Raw genomic sequence first — 6,725 nt, forward strand, 5'->3', positions numbered from 1 at the left:
TCGTTGGCTCTCGCCCACAAAACGCAGAGGCACGACTCCGCGCCCCGGATTAGGAACGATTTGAGCGCGGGGGCGCCAAAGAGGCCGAGGCGTCCTCACACCTCCACAGACGCTCGCTGAGCGGGTTACATAAGAGGTGCTGAGAGCGAGTGAGACACACAAAATCACACAAATGAAAATGAAAACCACGTGATTTTCACTTTCCCTCTGATTGGACAGAATGTGAAGAATCTGCTGAGAGAGAAAAGACAGTGATGTGATGGAGGAGGACGACACTGAGCTCTTTGTCCTCCTCCTCCTCCCTTAATGCTGGAATCTAGTCTCGTCCACGATGCCATCTAATCCAGACTATGAAATTAAGAAGATAGCAACAACAACAACGAGCGTGTGGATTGAGAAGCTGTTACCACAGGATGAAACAATCCATGTCTGGGTTTTTGTAAAGCAGTTCTTTCAGTTTACAAAGTCAAGATAATTCACACCATTTATTCCCAAACTTTAAAATGTCACATGGACAAAACCTTAAAAAACATAAGTATTTTCATACATAAATTCACTAACGGGAAGAAAACATTATTTTGAACAAAAAAATGCAATATTTTGCATGGTGATAATATATAAATATATAAAAATAAATAATAAATAAATAAAAATTAATAAAATAAATTATATAGCTACTACTACTATATTATAGTAGTAGAAGCTACTATAGCTACTATACTATAGCTACTACTACTATATTATAGTAGCTATATACTATTATATAATATATAATAGTATATAGCTACTATGAGATAATATATTATATTATCTCATTTGTGAAATGAGATTTAGAGACACCATTAAAATATTAACGATGTGCATTTTCCTTTCTAACATTTTAAGTGTTGCATTATTTTAATAATAAACAATTTTTTTTTTTATTAAAGGTGCCATATGTAAGAATGTGGCCAACATCAGTTACTACATTCAAATTCAAAACACCGAGGTCTTTTAGGTTTAGTTTTCTGACGTAACTGGCAACCCGTGGTTGCTCGGCAGCTGAGACTCTACTGACTGCAATGACTGGTAGACGGCGGTAGGTGGCGCCACATGACGCCAAAACGTGATTTCAAAACATAAACATGATTTGCAGTCTGCAAAATATTTGTTTTAATGCAAATATTTTGTCTGTACTGTTGTTGTTGGTGAGTTCAGTTTGTTATATGAACATTATTCCTGAGTCTCTGTGACATATTAGGAGGATTTTATGGCCAGTTGATTTAGATTTATTACATAATGCACCTTAAAAAATAAATAAATAATAGAACTATTAAATTGCAGTATTTGCGATTTTCCAATTGTTTCAAACTGCATTTTTCGATTTGAAAATGATCGATTGTTCAGTTCCGGTCCAAAATCTTTTCCTGCATCTTTTCTGCTTCCACCATGTTTTGCATCTTTAATCTTTGTATGTGTAAAATAACTTTTATTAGATTAGTAGAGCTCTGGATTAGGGCTGCAACGAAGGGATTAATCTGTCAATTATTTACTCGTTTGGTCCATAAAATGTCAGAAAATGTTCCCAAACCTGGAAATGACGCACATTTACAAGCAGCTGAGCCGCAACCAAAGTGCTTAAGTGCAAATACACATTGGAAACGGCCTAATGCAAATAAAAAAAAAAGAAAAGGGGTTAAAATACAATGACTGAATTAAAAATAATGCATAAAAAAGTGAAAAAAGGTGGATCTTTATTTAAAAGTATTTATGATGACGTTCTTGAATGTCTTTGTTTTGTCTTAATGATTTATTTGTTATGTGGAGCAAAGAAAACAGAAAATATTCACATTTAAGAAGCTGAAAAACCACAAAACCTGCTCCATTATGGAAATAGTCGACGGCTAATTGATGGTTTGGTCCCTATTCTGGATTAACCGCACGTCGTTTAAATAGAAACGTATCTTCAAATGAATAATTGACGTCGTTTTTCCCCGTCTGCTCGTTTGCTCAGGTTCATCTCAGGTAGGCGAGCGTCAGACACGCCGCAGCACGTCCTCACCTCAAAACACCTCTTCACATAAGCGACGCCCTCCTAAAAAAAACAGCGTCTCAATCATCCCTGCAGCTCTGCAGACCTCCTGCATCACAGCGAAGGAAGACGCTCGGGAATATCAATGAAGTTTGTTCCCATGGAAGTGAAACAAAGCCCTTTGGTGGTGCTTTGAAACGGAGTCAAACACAAAGCTGCTGAAGGGGAAAGAAAACACCAGCGGCTCGTCTTTCCTGGAGATGTCACGTCAGGGAAGAACGTGTGTGTGCAGTTTGACACCGAAGCGTCAAACACACAGTTCCTTTTAAACACAGAGCAGAGACGAGGAAGTGCATTAAACGCAAGACCGCAGACGACCAATCCATCATCATAACGGCGGCCTCGCAACAACACTTCATTATGAACAAGTGTGACTCACTCGTGAATGAAATATTCATTTTAAAATCACGCGTGTGTTGAGAAATCAAGGGTGAATTCCAATTCCTTCTTTAACCCTCAATCTCAAAAACGCGCTCCCTCTAGTGCAAGTGCTGTCCCGATTCTCAGAAAAATTAAGTTGAGGGTCAAGTTTAAGGGCTGTATCACCCTCAATAGAGAGATTTTCCGAGACCACCCTTGGGAGCAAGGGCTACCCAGGATGCATTGCGTGTTTTGACGTAACAAAGATGGCGCCGAAAGCAGCGAAACGAGTGCGATACAAATGAAGTATTTTCTTTGTTAATAGAGATATAAAAATGATGAAAACCATTGTATTATCTTAGTTTAGGCCCATATTATGGATTACTGACGTCATTGTTGCGTAAACATTTATTTTTATTTTACGATCTTTTGTGCGGACAAGCGATGGTTTGCTATGGTTTACTTTTCAATAAGTCGTGGTGTGTGGTAACTGTCAGCTGAATATTTGTATGAGTATCATCTTATAACTAACTGACAACCTAATAACTTGACTGACAAACGGATCGTAATAAATAATCCTGACGTAAATGTGTTCTTCTTCTTCTTCTTCTTTTTTGGAGTCGACAGACTGGACGCAGCTTTCGCGTTATTCTGCCCCCTACAGTCTGAAGACGTATCTGCATTTAAGCGGGTGTCCCATTTCTAAGTGACAAAATAACCCTCAACACTTGGTTTTGAGGGACAGTTAAGATTAAGGGTTAAGATAGGAATTGGAACAAACAACACACAAACGAAGCTAAATCAATGAGGCTTAATTAAACGTTCTGTTGTCTGGAGTCACACGTGCAGCCCATGAAACCGATGATGATGATGATGTTCTGTGTTCCAATAACAACAGCAGACGCCGCCGTCACGCAGCAGAAGGCTCGATGACACACATGCATGCATCGTCTCCAACGCGAGGCGGAAATCAACACCATCACTGACAACGTTTGTCGACATCTAATTCAAGCCACTGTCCAGGGCCAATTCCATCAATTTCAAAGACACATCTTAAGACGAGAGGTAGGGCAACTTGTACGAGCTTGTCTTCGCCCCCCCATGGCGTCAACTTGTATCGATCCGCATCTGGTCCTAGCGATTGTCCTTGGGATCTTGGTCAAAGTCGGTCTTTTGTCATTTTCTTTGGAGAGACGGCGATCTCGGAATTGGCATTTCCCAGGCATCACATAATTTGCTCTCGCTTGCTCAACTTTACTCGCTCATAGTTCTGCACAGAATCTCACATCAACGGCGGAGAGAGACAGTATGGGGGGGGGGGGGAAATCCACAATTCTGAATCGATTCATAAACTTAAGACATTTAAAGGCCGATTCAAGCTTCCAGTCAATGATTAAGAGGCTGAAAACTGACATTTTATTTGTTGTATCCAAGCCTTTGCAAGTGATTTAGCTGGTAAAAAAGGGAAGCCAGGTCTTTTCTTGAGGAAGATAAAACCATTCAATCACAAGCTACGAAGTAAATAACCTTTTTGGCAAGTGAACCAGTTTTAATGGCCCTTTAAAAGGCCAGTATAAAGTAACGGCTGTGGTTACAATCTGTCAAATATCAACCTAAATTGAGCCACAGTTTGCAGAAAGGTCCAGCGCAGTCAGACTGCACCGTTTATTCTCATCAACAACAACAACGACAACAACAACAACAACAACATCTGGCCCTCTGCGGCCTGCAGGCCTCAGCTCACCGTTTGGTTCTCTTTAGCTCGAGTCAGTGAACGCGTCATTACCGCTGGACCCTGAACGCCTCAGAGGTTAACTCTGGAGCGAGTGTCATCGATTCAGTCGTGAAATATATTTGAGTTTCGATGCTCGTGAATTATTGTTTTCGGGTCCTGTGACGTCGTAGCGCCGTTGAACGTCGACCGGCGGTTGATGCTAATCAGGTCACACTTAAGGCTAGCTTTAAACGACAACGATCTGAACACAAACCGCAAAAGTGGTCGTTGCGTTCCCACTTTTTATTTCGCGTTTAGACGAACAAACCTCAGATTCACCCGAGAGACAAAAACTCACAATCGACTCATGCAGCAGTCGACCGGCAGCTCCACTGTCTCCTTAGGAGATAAAAATGCTGATTTTATCTAAGGAATTTGGTGCAGAGAAGCAAATGTTTTTTACAATTTCCAGCGACAAAAAGGTCGACCAACAACAGTGAGTTCAAGCAGCAAACGTATTATTAAGATAGGTGTAGATTTTAATAAATTAGCCTTTTATTAAAACGGCTAAAATCTGTTTTTCCGTCCCAAAAAGGTCACACGACCACAGCTAAAGCAGCGTTTGTTACACTGAGTACAGAGTGAAGAGGAAGTGACCTGACAGTCTGTCAGCTCAGCCTCAGACGGCACACGGTGCATTAAAGCAGCAGCAGCAGCAGGATGGAAAACGTTGACCCGTTCGTGAATCCGAAACAACGTCATGTGGCATTTTCATTCCCCCCCCTCCCCGCTGGCAAACTGTGCAGCGCTCGCTCGAGCCGCGTCACATGACTGCACAGACGGGAACGTACAAAGAGAGGGAGAGTCCAAATCCATCAGCTCAGGGGTCTGAAGCAGCTGCAGTGAGCGCACCTTCCTGTTTTCTCACCGCGTGACGCCTCTAATCTGAAGTTTAAAACACATCCAGGGGGTTCATTTGGTCATGAAACACCATCTTCAACTTCCACTCTGACCCAGTAGCTAGCTTAGTAGCTTCCCTCTGACCTAGTCTTACCGGTTCACCTATGGTGCTTTTCCATTAGTGCCGGGCACTAGGTTAACGCATGTTAACGTTAGCGCACGACTTTAGCCTGACGTTACCGGCATGCACGCCAACGCATGACGTTAGCGTCATGCACGTCAACGCGCGACGTTAGCGTCATGCACGTCAACGCGCGACGTTAGCGTCATGCACGTCAACGCGCGCCCTTAGCGTCATGCACGTCAACGCGCGACGTTAGCGTCATGCACGTCAACGCTCGACGTTAGCGTCATGCACGTCAACGCGCGACGTTAGCGTCATGCACGTCAACGCGCGACGTTAGCGTCATGCACGTCAACGCGCGACGTTAGCGTCATGCACGTCAACGCGCGACGTTAGCGTCATGCACGTCAACGCGCGACGTTAGCGTCATGCACGTCAACGCGCGACGTTAGCGTCATGCACGTCAACGCGCGACGTTAGCGTCATGCACGTCAACGCGCGACGTTAGTTTCCATGACGACTGACCGGAAAAAGACGCGTGACGTCATGTTTAAGCATTGATATTAATAGAGTCTAATTAATTATGAGCAATGGGGATTGGGTGCCTTGCTCAGGGGTATCCCAGGCCTTGGGGATTCAAACTGGCAACCATCCAGGCAGTTACAAGCCCAATTCCCAATCCATCCATTAAAGACAAATACACACAACACAATGAGAATTAACAAAAGTCAACACAGTGGCAAACTCTTAAAATACACTCAATTATTTACCTTCATTTTTTTTTTTAAAGCTTCTTAAATGTGAATATTTTCTGGTTTATGGAAAAATAAATAATTAAAGGCTCCATACGTAAGAATGTGGCCAAAATGCGGTCTTTTAGGTTTCCTTTTCTGACAACCCGTGGTTGCTCTGCGGCGGAGACTCTACTGACAGCAATAATTGGTAGACGGCGGTAGGCGGCGCCACATGCTAAAAAAAAAAAAAACATGATTTGCAGTCTGCAAAATATTTTTTTTAATGCAAATATTTTGTCTGTACTGTTGTTGTTGGTGAGTTCAGTTTGTTATATGAACATTATTCCTGAGTCTCTGTGACATATTAGGAGGATTTTATGGCCAGTTGCTTTAGATTTATTACATAATGCACCTTTAAAACCGACACCAAAACAAGACATTATTCACATTTAAGAAGCCGAATGATCAGAATAGTTGACGATTAATCGTTAGAGATTATTTTTACGCCAGTGTTTTCGCTCCCATGCACTTCGTATGTAACATGTTGAATGTTAACACGTTATTTTGGTGAACACAACATCCATCATTTGACTGATGATGGACCTGGATGCAGCATCAGGTCAGACATCACCGACCTCAGCATCCATCACATGCTCACTGACCTGGATTAGACACGGAATAATCCCGGTTTAAACACCGTTATGTGCTCTTTGAATAGGATTCTGTTGCCTTTTTTTGGTTATAAATCACACGGTTTGACAGCAGGTGTGTGTGTGTGTTAATGTGGAGACAAAAGAGAGACGCACGGTGCGCGTCGGTCCA

This window comes from Microchirus variegatus (assembly GCF_963457635.1).
Source record: "Microchirus variegatus genome assembly, chromosome: 22".
Taxonomy (NCBI): Eukaryota; Metazoa; Chordata; class Actinopteri; order Pleuronectiformes; family Soleidae; genus Microchirus; species Microchirus variegatus.